The 15028-nt window shown below is 53.0% G+C and overlaps 1 protein-coding gene across 1 annotated transcript in view; it reads left to right on the plus strand.

Annotated features, from left to right (window-relative positions):
* The first annotated feature begins 3094 nt into the window (after window positions 1-3094).
* LOC103824788 (dystrobrevin beta) overlaps window positions 3095-15028 on the plus strand; it is a 47194-nt gene continuing 35260 nt past the window's right edge. The window contains 2 exon segments of the mRNA XM_050971916.1: window positions 3095-3187; window positions 3846-3925. The gene's annotated coding sequence lies outside the window, so the exon portion shown is untranslated.

Below are 15028 nucleotides of genomic sequence, written 5' to 3' on the forward strand. Positions count from 1 at the left end.
AGGAGCTCCCGGAGTCAGAGGCACAGAGAAATAAGTGAGGCCATGGCACCATCTGGTGTTTTTGCAGGTTGCAGCGCTTCTCCCTGCAGCCCACGGCAGACGGCTTTTCCAAATGCCGCTTTGGCTGCTGCTGCCTTTGGGATGGAAACGCGGCCAGCAGGAATCACCTCCCTCACTTGGTCCCACTGCCACCCGTGGGCTTGGCTCCGGAACTCCGGGACAAATTCGGAATTCCGAGTACCGTCATTGGCACAGCTCGCAATGAGCATGGCCACAGCAGCAGCTACAGCGTCTGAGCGGCAATTTCCCCTCTCATTTCCTATTCCCTGCCATTCGTGCAAACCGGGAGTGATCCCTCCTCTGCTCCACAGCAGGAATTCTCCTCCCCTCCTGCGGGCACAGACCGCGCTGTGCAGGGAGGAGCTGTGACATTTGCACGGGGACAGAGAGCCTGGAAGAGAGCCCGTCCTGCCGGCTCCTGCTCAGGAAACACTGCCGGCTCCGGGGCTGCTGCCAGGGCTGCCAGCAAGGCGAGCAGGGACATCCCCAGTGCTCAGGGAATGCTGCTATCCACAGGCATGGTCATCATGGAGCAGGGCATGCCGTCACTGGAAACAGCCGCTGTGGATGTGACAGGGAAGCTGTTGGACATGGCAGGAGCTGTGACAGCCTCCGCTGGCACAGGGGACACTCCTGCAGGGGCACAGTCCGTACGAGCCTGAGCTGCCCTCCCAGCGCTGGGTGGGAAGGACCTCAGAGCCCACCCGGTGTCACCCTGCCATGGCAGGGACACCTCCCACTGTGCCAGGCTGCTCCAGCCCCAGTGTCCAGCCTGGCCTTGGGCACTGCCACGGATCCAGGGGCAGCCCCAGCTGCTCTGGGCACCTGTGCCAGGGCCTGCCCACCCTGCCAGGGAACAATTCCCAATTCCCAAGATCTCACCCAGCCCTGCCCTCTGGCAGTGGGAGCCATTCCCTGGGTCCTGTCCCTCTGTCCCTTGTCCCCAGTCCCTCTCAGCTCTCCTGTAGCCCTTTTAAGCCCTGCAAGGGGTTCTGAGCTCTCCCTGGATCCTTCTTCAGGCTGAACATTCCCAGCTCTCCCAGCCTGGCTCCATGGCAGAGGAGCTCCAGCCCTGGGAGCTGAGGGAATGGAGCTGAACAATGGCTGTGGCTGGATGGTGAGGGGACAGCAGCCACTCACAGCTGTGAGGGGGCTGTTTGGAAGGATATCTGTTGTTCACAGCTGTGAGGGACAGCCGCGGCTGACATGGTGCTGAGGGATGGCGCCAAGGGACAGCCATGGCTGACACGGTGCTGAGCTGTGAGGGACAGCCATGGCTGACACGGTGCTGAGGGATGGCACTGAGGGACAGCCATGGCTAACACAGGGCTGAGCTGTGAGAGACAGCCATGGCTATCACGGTGCTGAGGGATGGTGCTGAGGGACAGCCATGGCTGACACGGTGCTGAGGGATGGTGCTGAGGGACAGCCATGGCTGACATGGTGCTGAGGGATGGCAGCGAGGGGACAGCCATGGCTGACACGGTGCTGAGGGATGGTGCTGAGGGACAGCCATGGCTGACACGGTGCTGAGGGATGATGCTGAGGAACAGCCATGGCTGACACGGTGCTGAGGAACAGCTATGGCTGACATGGTGCTGAGGGATGGCGCTGAGGGACAGCCATGGCTGACATGGTGCTGAGAGACAGCCATGGCTGACACGGTGCTGAGGGATGGTGCTGAGGGACAGCCATGGCTGACACGGTGCTGAGGGACAGCCATGGCTGACATGGTGCTGAGGGATGGCGCTGAGGGACAGCCATGGCTAACACGGTGCTGAGGGACAGCCATGGCTAACACGGTGCTGAGCTGTGAGGGGACAGCCATGGCTGACATGGTGCTGAGGGATGGTGCTGAGGGACAGCCGTGGCTGACACGGTGCTGAGGGATGGTGCTGAGGGACAGCCGTGGCTGACACGGTGCTGAGGGATGGTGCTGAGGGACAGCCATGGCTGACACGGTGCTGAGGGATGGTGCTGAGGGACAGCCATGGCTGACATGGTGCTGAGCTGTGACGGACAGCCATGGCTAACACGGTGCTGAGCTGTGAGGGACAGCCATGGCTAACACGGTGCTGAGCTGTGAGGGACAGCCATGGCTAACACGGTGCTGAGGGATGGCGCTGAGGGACAGTCATGGCTAACACGGTGCTGAGGGATGATGCTGAGGAACAGCTATGGCTGACACGGTGCTGAGGGATGGTGTTGAGGGACAGCCATGGCTAACACGGTGCTGAGGGATGGCGCTGAGGGACAGCCATGGCTGACATGGTGCTGAGGGATGGCGCTGAGGGACAGCCATGGCTAACACGGTGCTGAGGGATGGTGCTGAGGGACAGCCATGGCTGACACGGTGCTGAGGGACAGCCATGGCTGACATGGTGCTGAGGGATGGTGCTGAGGAACAGCCATGGCTGACACGGTGCTGAGGGATGGTGCTGAGGGACAGCCATGGCTGACACGGTGCTGAGGGACAGCCATGGCTAACACGGTGCTGAGGGACAGCCATGGCTAACACGGTGCTGAGCTGTGAGGGGACAGCCATGGCTGACACGGTGCTGAGGGATGGTGCTGAGGGACAGCCATGGCTGACACGGTGCTGAGCTGTGAGGGACAGCCATGGCTGACACGGTGCTGAGGGATGATGCTGAGGGACAGCCATGGCTGACATGGTGCTGAGCTGTGAGGGACAGCCATGGCTAACACGGTGCTGAGGGATGGCGCCGAGGGACAGCCATGGCTGAGGGATGGCTGTGAGGAGACCCACGGATGACGGAGCCCGCAGCACTGCCCCGGCTATCGCTCCGCCCGCCCCTCTCCCTCAGGCGGCCCCAGCCCCTCAGGGCGGGCCGGGGGCGGGGCCGCCCCCTCGGCTGCTCGCGCTGCGCATGCGCAGTCCCGCCGCGCCCCGGGGTGAGCGCCGCGCGGCGCGGGCGCGCTGTGGCGGAGGCGGGAGCGCGCCAGGCGGCGCTGCCCGCCGATTGGCTGAGGGGCGCGAGAAGGCGGAGCCAGGCTGGCCCTGATTGGCCAGGGCGCCGCGCGGCGGCGGCCGGGACTGTTGGAGCGCGGCGGCGGCTGAGGCGGCCCGGCCGCCCCTGGAGCCGCGGGAGCCTCGGCACCGGCTCAGGTACGGCGGGGAGCGGCGGGGGAGAGCCCGGCGGGACCGGATCACCGGGCTGGGAGGGGCGGCCGTTGGTTTGGCCATGCTCCAGTGTTCCTCCTGGCCGCGAAACAGCTGCTGGCAGGCAGCCGGAATGTGTAGGCTGCATTGCTTTGGCGTTAACGGGAGACCCGGGATGTGCAGGCTGCATTGCTTTGTAATTAACGAGAGAACCGGGATGTGCAGGCTCCATTGCTTTGTAATTAACGAGAGACCCGGGATGTGCAGGCTCCATTGCTTTGTAATTAGCGAGAGAACCGGGATGTGCAGGCTGCAGTGATTTGGAATTAACGGAGACCCGGGGTGTGCAGGCTGCAGTGATTTGGAATTAACGGAGACCCGGGGTGTGCAGGTCCCCCTGATCTGGAGTTAACAGGAGACCCGGGATGTGCAGGCTGCAGTGATTTGGAATTAACGGAGACCCGGGGTGTGCAGGCTGCAGTGATTTGGAATTAACGGAGAGCCGGGGTGTGCAGGCCCCCCTGATCTGGAGTTAACGGGAGCAGCAGCCAGGGCAGAAGCAGCACCGTGCTGGGGCTGTGAAATGAGGCAGTGCAATTTTTCTGTGGCAAAGCGCTGCTTTCCTGCAGAAGCAGCTCACTTGGTGTTATTTGCCTCTCCTTAGGTTGCGGTTTAAATGTCTGAAGAAGGAAGTGAGCCCAGGAAAGTGGAAGTTGCCCTGAGAGACTTCTCAGTGTGATTCAGGTAATGGAATCTGTTGGGATTGACTGATGTTGACATTAGAATCTTGTGTTTTGTATGGTCAGTTGCCGGTTTCTGACAGTCACAAAGCTGATACTGACATTCTTCTCTTATGACAAACTTGTGCCATGAAGCACTGACTCCTGCATTTTTTGTTACGTGTTGGACATGTGGAAATATGGAATCATGTGGAAAGATGGAATCCTCTGTTTAAAATTCCTCCAGAATTATGTTTGTTGTGCAACACATCCCTCGTCTGGGGAAGGTGAATCATGGAATTATGGAATGCTTTGGGTAGGAAAGAGCATTAAACAGCATTGAATTCCATCCCTCTGCCGTGGCAGGGACACATTCCACTCTCCCAGGGTGCTCCAAGCCCCAGCCTGGCCTTGGGCACTGCCAGGGATCCAGGGGTGGCACTGGCTGAGCTTTCAGGTCCCTTCCCACTCAAACCAGTCATTCCCAAGAGAGCAGCTCCCGGGCTGGGCTGCCAGAGTTGGCTCCTGACAGTTCCAGAATCCTGTGTTTAAAGGGACACATCCAGGACCTCCTGTGAGCTCTGTGGGACACCCTCATTGTTCAGTGCCATTCCTGTGGTGGTGAATGCAGCAGCCCTGCCAGCATTGTCCCAGGCTCCCTGGGTTTGGAGCAGGCTGGGGGTTTTGGAGCAGTAAATGGCTTTTTTTGTTGGCTGGGGTGCAGCTGATGCAGCCAGGCCTCTGGCTTATCCCAGGACCCAAGAGCATTACATGTTTAGGGAGTGCTGGGTGGTGGAGGGGACCTAGGAAGGAGCCATAATGCAAGGAGAAAGGCTTTTGCAGCGAGAGAAAAGCAGCACTTCCAGCAGTTCAGTTACATCACACACGGCACAGGTGATGTGGGAGTGAGGGCTCTCAGTCCTGGGCAGCCCTGAGTGGGTGTTCTCAGTTCTGTTCTCAGTGGGCAGCTCTTTAAGCCAAGGTGGATGTTCTGAGTTGTGCAGCTCTTTACACCAAGGTGGGTGTTCTCAGTGGGCAGCCCTTTAAACCCAGGTGGATGTTCTGAGTTAGGAGCCCTTTAAACCCAGGTGGATGTTCTCAGTTGGGTGTTCTGAGTTTTGCAGCCCTTTAAACCAAGCTGGATGTTTTCAGTTCTTTTAACTGAGGTGGATGTTCTGAGTTGTGCAGCCCTTTAAGCCAAGGTGGATGGTCACAGCTGTGCAGCCCTTTAAACCAAGCTGGATGTTTTCAGTTCTTTAAGCCAAGGAGGATGTTCTGAGTTAGGAGCCCTTTAAGCCAAGGTGGATGTTCTGAGTTAGGAGCCCTTTAAACCAAGGTGGATGTTCTAAATCAGACAGCCCTTTAAACCAAGGGGGATGTTCTCAGTTCCTTAAACCAAGGTGGATATTCTGAGTTGTGCAGCCCTTTAAACCAAGGTGGGTGTTCTCAGTGGGCAGCCCTTTAAACCCAGGTGGATGTTCTGAGTTAGGAGCCCTTTAAACCAAGGGGGATGTTCTCAGTTGGGTGTTCTGAGTTTGCAGCCCTTTAAACCAAGCTGGATGTTTTCAGTTCTTTTAACTGAGGTGGATGTTCTGAATTAGGAGCCCTTTAAGCCAAGGTGGATGTTCTGAGTTGTGCAGCCCTTTAAGCCAAGGTGGATGGTCTCAGCTGTGCAGCCCTTTAAACCAAGCTGGATGTTTTCAGTTCTTTAAGCCAGGGTGGATGTTCTGAGTTAGGAGCCCTTTAAACCAAGGGGGATGTTCTCAGTTGTGCAGCCCTTTAAACCAAGGTGGATGTTCTGAGTTAGGAGCCCTTTAAGCCAAGGTGGATGTTCTGAGTTGTGCAGCCCTTTAAACCAAGGGGGATGTTCTGAGTTGTGCAGCCCTTTAAACCAAGGGGGATGTTCTGAGTTGTGCAGCCCTTTAAACCAAGGGAGATGTTCTGAGTTAGGAGCCCTTTAAACCACAGTGGATGTTCTCAGTTCTTTAAAACAGGGTGTGTTCAGCTGTGTGTTGTGGAAGCTGTGACAGGTTTTGAAGAGGGAAGGAGCCACATCTGGAAGTTTAAAGCCAAGCTTTGTGGCTGGCTTGGTGCCTGAGCCACCCTGAGCTCCACACTCAGCCTGCCTGCGTGGGCTGCTCTGGGGCAGCTTTAGAGAGCCTAAAGAGGGATTCAGATCAGGTGATTCAGGTGATAATGATTTGAATTCATCATATTTTTATTGTGTTAATTGTTTTCCCCTTGGTAGCAGGGTGAAGAAACCATGATTTTGTTGTCTCTGGTTTAGTGTTCAAACAGATTTCTGTTGGTGAACTGTGCCTAAATTTAAATAGTTTCATGGGCCTTTCCCAGTCCTGTGGGCTTTAAGGACTGAACTATTTTAACTTCTCAGCTGTGCTTAAATAATACAGATGTATTTAAAAAAACTTATGTAATGAAGATTTTTAGGCAGCCTAGATCTGGAAGAAACAGTAGGAGACCTTAAAATTCCACAGCAGATAGCACATTATATTTGGCCAGGTGGAAACAAATAGAATTATGACAGCAGCTGCCAATTCATCACTAAACTTTAAAGGAGTTGGATGCCTAAAGGATGTGCTGTGGTTACAAAACACTTACAATCACAGTAACTTAAGGAGCTACTGACTGACTGTGAGGTGAGGTATTTTCAGTCTTTGCCAGTGCAACTTTAAACTTTATTTAGGTTACAGGTTGGACTCAGTGGTCTTGGGTGAATGAGAGCCTCAGTGATTCTGGGATTTAAGAGGTAAAGGGAAGCCCTGGCATCAAGCAAACAGGGAGGGAGCTGAGGCCCTAACTTAAAATTTTATTTATTTTTTAGAACAGAAAGCGACAAAACTAAGGGATAAAAACTCTTAGTTTTACAGAAGGCAATGGTAAATGTCATCAGTTGGACTTTTCCTTCAGGCTTATGTTGTTCTTGTGGGAAGAAAGCCCTTTGTGAGCACAGCTGGAGCAGTGAGGAGCAGTTTGGGTGCTTTTGAAGCAGGTGTTGTGTGTGTCTGGCAGCTCAGGCAAAGTTCAAGTTATCAGGCCTGTGTAGGTGTTCAGTTCCCATTGCCTGGGGCAGTGGCAGAGAGACTTTTAAATGCAGATGAAGAGTTCTGTGCTCCTGTAGCCTTTCAGTAATATCTAACACTTCACAAACCTGGAATTACTTTAGTTTGGACCTGTGAAGCTGGTGAGGAAGATTTCACACCATAAGTCAATGTAGGAGGTGAAATTAATGAATTAAAACTGAGCCAGCTGTTTTATCCTGAAGTCACTTGTGATGGGGAAAGCAGTTCCTGTTCCCAGGTGTTCCTCTCTGCCCCCACTGGAATTTCCCTCCTCCCCAGGTGTGCCAGGGAGCTCTGGGAGAGCTCTGAGCTGCCAGGTGTGTGGGACCTGCTCCTGCTCCATCTCCCAGTCTGGGCTAGTGGGGAAAAGGGCAGGAATGCAGCTCAGAACCCTTCCTCATAATGAATATTGCATCCAGAGGCAGCTGCAGAGTTCTCTCCTGGGCTCTGCAAGCAGTGCTGGGGCCTGTGGGGTCAGATGGAGAGGGGAGGCTTTGCCAGGCTCTTTTGGAAGCACTGAGTGCTCAGAAATCCCTTCCTGAGAGGGAGGGGTGAGCTCCTAATTAGACTGTTTCCAACTTCTTCCTGCTCAGAAATCCTCCTGTAATATTTCATTTCTCTTACCCAACAGGAGCACTGCTTTATTTCAAGGAAACAGTTTCAGCTGCTGGATTTGCTCTTGTTTGCAGGCTCATGGTAAATCCCATGACATGAACTTCAACAGGCAGGTTGGAAAAAGCCATTTCTACTCCTCAGGCTTTGGGGCAGTGGAGGAAGATGAGGGTTTGGCTCTGGTTTGGCACTGAGTGTGCTGGCTGCTCTGCACCCTGGCTGTGTGTGCTGGAGAACAGAGCTGTGCCAGAATAATCTGTGCTCAGCCACTCAGTGCTGGCCTGAGAGCCTGCACAGCTCTGGGCCCAGGCTGAATGCTTCCCTGGGCACTGAAATGGGTACAGAGAGCTGTGAGCTTCAAATAACACCTTGGCAACAGGGCTGGCACCTCAGTGCCACTGTCACCCTCACCGTTCTTAGCCTGGCCTGCAAGTTCCTCAGGGCTGGGGCTTCTCTGTGTTCTGGGCTCTCAGCTGACACAGATGTGAAGTCACAGGAACTCAGGTGGCTTGGAACTCTGCTGGGTTTGAGTTTGTTCTGTTTTGTCTGGAAGGAACCTGTGTTAAAAGCTTTGCAAGGCTGTCAAAGAATCCTCTGATTAAATATTGTGACTTGTTCCATATTTGTTGAGCTTGAATCCAGTACAATCCTTATCAGTTTCTGACCAGGTGGGGTTGTTTGGCTCACCCTGGGGCTCACACCAGCGGGTTTTCCTGGAATCACAGAATGATTTCAGTTGTACAAGTCCTCTTAGTCCAGCCTGTGCCCCATCCCCACCCTGTCCCCAGCCCAGGGCACTCAGTGCCACATCCAGGTGACACTGCAGGGATGGGCACTCCAAACCTCCCTGGGCAGCCCCTGCCAAGGCCTGAGCACCCTTTCCATGCAGAAATTCCTCCTGATGTCCAACCTGAGCCTGCCCTGGCCCAGCCTGAGGCCATTTCCCCTTGTCCTGTCCCTGTCCCCTGGGAGCAGAGCCCGACCCTCCCTGGCTGTCCCCTCCTGTCAGGGAATTGTGCAGAGCCACAAGGTCCCTCCTGAGCCTCCTTTTCTCCAGGCTGAGCCCCTTCCCAGCTCCCTCAGCCCCTCCTGGGGCTCCGTTCCCTTCCCTTCCTGGGGTTGGTGTGACCCCAGGGCAGGACCCAGCTCTTGGCCTTGTTGTCCCTCACCCCAGTGGCCCCAGGCCATGGATCCAGGCTGTCCTGGTCCCTCTGCAGAGCCCCCAGCAGATGCACATCCCACCCCCTGGGGCTGTCCCTGAGCTGAGCCAGGCTGGTGCCCTCCATGCCCTGGAGGTGTTGGGCAGGACTGACCCAGCCCTGAGCCCCCTGGTGCCCGTGCCCAGCTGGATGGGCCTCCATGCCCAGGTTTTTCCAGCCAGGAATAAGCAATAAACCCACTCCAATTCCCTGTTTACACCCTCTGGTGTTTGGAAAAGCCCCATGGAGCAGTTCTGCTCCAGACACTGAAGGTGCCTGAGGAGATCAGCCTGGAGAGGCTGCTCCACATCCAGCTACCCAGGAGGAGCATCCTCACCCAGGAGGAGCATCCTCACCCAGGAGGAGCATCCCCTGAGCCCCCTGGTGCCCGTGCCCAGCTGGATGGGCCTCCATGCCCAGGTTTTTCCAGCCAGGAATAAGCAATAAACCTACTCCAATTCCCTGTTTACACCCTCTGGTGTTTGGAAAAGCCCCATGGAGCAGTTCTGCTCCAGACACTGAAGGTGCCTGAGGAGATCAGCCTGGAGAGGCTGCTCCACATCCAGCTACCCAGGAGGAGCATCCTCACCCAGGAGGAGCATCCTCACCCAGGAGGAGCATCCCCTGAGCCCCCTGGTGCCCGTGCCCAGCTGGATGGGCCTCCATGCCCAGGTTTTTCCAGCCAGGATGTCCCTGCCCATCAGAGATTTTCCACCCCAGTAACTGAAGGCACTGAGGGCTCTGTGGGGCTGTGCTGCCACATGCTGTGTCCTGCCTGAGCAGACCAGATGCCTTCTTGTGCCTTGGAAGAACCTCACAGCTCCAGCAGGAACGGGAAGGCACGCAGGAGGGAAAGCTTTTTAGGTTTCATTACTGTTGTTTTTCCCTAAGCTGCTGGGTTGCCTGTTCATTTTTAATGAAGCCTCCTGCTTTATTTGGGCAGGTTTTTGCAGAACCTTCCAGAGCAGCTTTGGATCCATTGGATTTATGGAGGGAAAAAAAAAGGAGCCTTTGACTTGTTTAGAATTTCAGTGCAGAGCTGTAATCCCTGGGAAGTTACAGTCCCTTGCCTGGCTCCCAGCCAAGTGGGTTTTTCCTTACACCCTCCAAGGCTGGAGTCAATTTGGGTTTGTAGAGATCTTGCACAACCATCTGAGTCCAGCACACGTGAAAACATCAGTGAGAGATGCAGACCTTTGGGTTTTGGGGCAGCTGCTGCTGGAAGGTGCTTGGTGGTCCCAGAGAAGCTCCTGTACTTGCTGGAAATGCAGAAATAACATTTTAGTGTACTTTTCATACTTTTGTGCACAGTTGCTTCAGTTAATTATCCTAAAATTGATGGGAACAGAGTGTAAAATGTTAAAGATAAATGAGAAAAATTTTCAAAAGAGGTTAAAATGGGCTTTAAAAGATGTTGCCAGTCTACTTGAATGAGTATGGAAGGTTTGTCTTTTCCTGGGGTCAGATGTGTCCCCCTGAAGTCAGTTCAGGTCACTCCTCTTCCTGGGAAATGCCACAGGGGAACAAGGGAGTATTTCTGATTAATTCTGTTTGACTGCTGAGGAAAGGGATTGGAAATGTGAACCAGGAGAACAAAGAAATGAGTAAAAGCATCAGATATTTTGGATAGACAGAGGGAGAGGATTAAATCAGTCATTGTTCAAATTAGGAAAGAAAAGGAAAAATACTTGATATTTTTATTGAAGTCTGAGATGAACAAATATAAGCACCTTTGTATCATAAGTAAGTTTAATTTTATACTTTACCAAAACATTGATGAGAGTTCAGAAATTATTTGAGATGGTTTCTGTCAAATGTCAGTTGAAGCCAGTCGAGCTCAGAAGCCCAAAGCAAGGAAGTGCCAAAGCAGATGGACACCAGTAACTTTTCCTGCCAGCACAGGTATGCCCTCAATTTTTATTCAATATCTTCATCCCAGTTATGTTATTTATTAAAGTTACACTTTTAAGAGTGAATGAACTGTCAAGGGAGGAAAGCTTTTCCTTGAAACAGCAGGAATAGTTGTTCCTTCTGGTCAGAACAATGGCAGAAAGTCACTGAACCTCCTTCCCTGTGTCAAGCACAGATCAGCCCATGCCCCGAACTGGCTTTTGGATTGATTTTAATTACAAGTTATTTCTGACCATAAATAGGTATGGGCACAAGTTTATCTTCATGCAGTTTAATCAGTGACATCAAATATTATTTCTGCTAATGACATGCCACGCCAGGAATGTGAACCAAGTCAGGTTTAATCATTGGTAAATGAACTTTTCTTTCTCTGTTCCTGCTTTGGCCACTGAGGCTGCAGCTCAGTGCAAACCAATGTCTGTAAATGGTTACCAAACCCCAAAGGTCAGAATCTCCTTTGGAGCGTTCCTGAGAGGTGGAAGGACAGAAGGAAACAAAATTAACTTAAAACAACTACAAAAACAAACTATAACCACCTGAAAGGGGCTGTGCTCAGCTGGGGCTGGGCTCTTTCTGCAGGCAGCACTGACAGAACCAGAGCACACAGCCTGGAGCTGCACCATGGGGAATTTAGGTTGGATATCAGGAAAACATTCTTTACAGAAAGGGTGACAAAGTTCTGGAATGGGGAGGTGGTGGAGTGCCCATCCCTGGGTGTGTTTAACAAAGCCTGGATGTGGCACTGGGTGCCAGGGGTGAGCTGAGCTGTTGGGGCTGGGCTGGACTGGATGGTCTTGGAGGGCTCTTCCAGCCTGGGATTGTGGGATTGTGTGATTGTGAGTAATTCTGTCATTCTGTGTGATTGTCTGATTCTGATTGTGTGTGATTCAATGATTCTGATTCAGTGATTCTGTGATTCTGATTGTGACTCAGTTATTCTGATTCTGTGACTCTTATTCTGTGATTTTGTGTGATTCAGTGATTCTGACTCAGTGGTTGTGTGTGACTCAGTGATTGTGTGATTGTGTGACTCAGTGATTGTGCGATTGTGTGTGACTCAGTGATCGTGTGATTGTGTGTGATTGTGTGTGACTCAGTGATTGTGTGATTGTGTGGTTGTGTGTGATTGTGTGGTTGTGTGTGTGTGATTGTGTGGTTGTGTGTGACTCAGTGATTGTGTGTGACTCAGTGATTGTGTGTGACTCAGTGATTGTGTGATTGTGTGCAACTCAGTGATTGTGATTGTGTGCAACTCAGTGATTGTGATTGTGTGCAACTCAGTGATTGTGCGATTGTGTGTCACTCAGTGATTCTGAATCTCTGATTGTGTGATTCTGATTCTGAGATTGTGTGTGACTGATTGTGTGTGACTCAGTGATTGTGTGACTCAGTGACTCAGTGATTGTGTGTGACTCAGTGATTGTGTGTGACTCAGTGATTGTGTGATTGTGTGTGACTCAGTGATTGTGTGATTGTGTGTGACTCAGTGATTGTGCGATCGTGTGTGACTCAGTGATTGTGTGATTGTGTGTGACTCAGTGATTGTGTGATACTCAGTGATTGTGTGTGACTCAGTGATTGTGTGATTTTGTGTCACTCAGTGATTCTGTGATTGTGTGCGATTGTGTGCGACTCAGTGATTGTGCGATTGTGTCACTCAGTGATTCTGATTCTCTGATTGTGTGATTCTGAGATTCTGTGTGACTGTGTGATTGTGTGTGACTGATTGTGTGTGACTGATTGTGTGTGACTGATTGTGTGTGACTCAGTGACTCAGTGATTGTGTGCGATTGTGTGTGACTCGATTGTGTGTGACTCAGTGATTCTGTGATTGTGTGTGACTGATTCTGATTCTGTGATTCTGATTCTGACGTTCTGTGTGACTGCGTGACTCAGTGATTGTGTGTGACTGTGTGTGACTCAATGATTTTGTGTGTGACTCAATGATTGTGCGTGACTCAATGATCGTGCGTGACTCAATGATTGTGTGTGATTGTGTGCAATTGTGTGTGACTCAATGATTGTGTGTGATTGTGTGCAATTGTGTGTGACTCAGTGATTGTGTGTGATTGTGTGCAATTGTGCGTGACTCAGTGATTCTGATTCTGTGTGACTGTGATTCTGTGTGTGCCAAGAAGCCCATCCCTGGCTCAGGGGTGGTTTCCTGAGCACAGAGCTGCCTGTGGAGCTGTCCTTGGGCCGTTACCTACAGCTGATGAGCTCCAAGAAGAGCGAAACCTGCTAAGCAAGGTCCTGTAGTATTGGCCTGAACCTGGGAGCATCTGCGGGGCACAGCCAGGGGGGCACAGCCAGGGGGGCACAGCCAGGGGGGGCACAGCCAGGGGCCCCCTGCAGCCAGGGGCGTGCCAATCTCACCTCCTGTGCTGGGACAGAGCTCTGACAGGGACACCCTGGCACAGAGCAGGGGCTCTCCCTGTTCTCTCCCTGTTTTGGGACAGAAAAAGAAGTGTCAAACAAGGGGAGCGAGAAAAAAGTGAGTTTATATAATGATATTATATATATGTAATTATATATATTATTATATATATATATAATACAGTTATTTTAGATGGTGGCTGAATGTAGAACTTCCCACAGTAATTGGTGTGGGATTTATAAATTGGCTCTGCTGTTAACTCTGTCAGAGGGTGCTCCTGAGGCCATACAAGTGTTGTACCTGTGGAAAGGGGGTGAAGGTGAAAGGATGAAGGGAAATGATGACATTTTGGAAGTTCACATCAGACACACTCAGCTGCAGTTTTCTAAGGCACTGCATCATTTTCTGCTTTTAGTTGAACATTGCTTTTCAATAAGGATTTCCAAATAACTGGATTTCCTGTCCCTGGCAGTGCCCAAGCCAGGCTGGACACTGGGAGCAGCCTGGGACAGTGGGAGGGGTCCCTGTCATGGCAGGGGTGGCACTGGGTGGGCTCTGAGGTCCCTCCACCCCAACCCATCCTGGGATTCTGTGTTGGAGTGGTTTCCCCTCCCCATGCCCAATGGGAGCAGCCACCTCAGGAATTCCTGGCTGCCACATCATTCCAGTCCATCTTGTGTTTCCTGGCACTTGGCTCATGGATTTTGCTGCAATTTTTAAAAAAGCAAAGAACCAGCAAACAAACAAACAAAACCCACGCAAAAAATCCCCACCAAAACCCAAACCCAGCCTCCCCACCCCCTTCAAAGAACCCAACCTAACAAACCAAACCAGCTCAGGCCAAGCTGCTGCTTCCCTTCCCTGTTTTGGGAGCTGAGCACTGTAATTTGCATCCCAAACATAGTTGCAGTTCTTGTGGGTTTGGTTCATTCCTGTTTTGAACTTGAGAAAGGCTCCCCATCTTCTTTCATCCCAGCCTCACCACCGAGGGATCCTCCTGTGTCTGATGGTTCAGGGATTAAAAACAGGTTTGTCCATTATTCTCACAGAACCTCATTTCCAGCACTTTCCCAAAAACCTGGCAGTCATGTGGGAGTTGGGCTCTGCTGCCAGGGGACAGGGACAGGACAAGGGGAAGTGGCCTCAGGCTGGCTGGGTGGATGTTGGGAACAATTCCCACCTGGAAAGGGCTGTCCTGCCCTGGCACAGCTGCCCAGGCAGGGTGGACTCCCCATCCCAGGAGGGTTTAAAGCCCTGTGGCTGTGGCACTTGGGGACAGGGCTCAGTGTGGCCTGGGCACTGCTGGGGGTGGCCGGGCTCTGAGGGCTTTTCCAACCCGAACAATTCTGAGTTTCCATTGCTGGATTCTCTCTCCACTCTGCTCAGAAGGTGTGCCCTGCCCAGACAGAGCCTCCCCGAGGTGTTTCCCCCTCTCAGAGGCAGCAGGGTCAGCTCCTGAGTGCAAAGAGCCTTGGGTGGGTTTGGTGAGCAGCTCCAGGGCTGAGCTCCTCCCCCAGGGAAAAGTACAAACCTTCCTCTCCTTTGGAGGCAGGAGCCTGGAGGAGAGGCTGAGGCTGCACTGGGAGTCCTGGAGGAGGAGCTGGGAAGGGAATGGAGCCCCAGGAGGGGCTGAGGGAGCTGGGAAGGGGCTCAGCCTGGAGAAAAGGAGGCTCAGGGGGGACCTTGTGGCTCTGCACAACTCCCTGACAGGAGGGGACAGCCAGGGAGGGTCGGGCTCTGCTCCCAGGGGACAGGGACAGGACAAGGGGAAATGGTCTCAGGCTGGGCCAGGGCAGGCTCAGGTTGGACATCAGGAGGAATTTCTGCATGTGAAGGGTGCTCAGGCCTTGGCAGGGGCTGCCCAGGGAGGTTTGGAGTGCCCATCCCTGCAGGTGTCCAGGGCAGGCCTGGATGTGGCACTCAGGGGACAAGGTGGGGATTGGGCACAG

The sequence above is a fragment of the Serinus canaria genome, chromosome 3 (assembly GCF_022539315.1).
Source record: "Serinus canaria isolate serCan28SL12 chromosome 3, serCan2020, whole genome shotgun sequence".
Taxonomy (NCBI): domain Eukaryota; kingdom Metazoa; phylum Chordata; class Aves; order Passeriformes; family Fringillidae; genus Serinus; species Serinus canaria.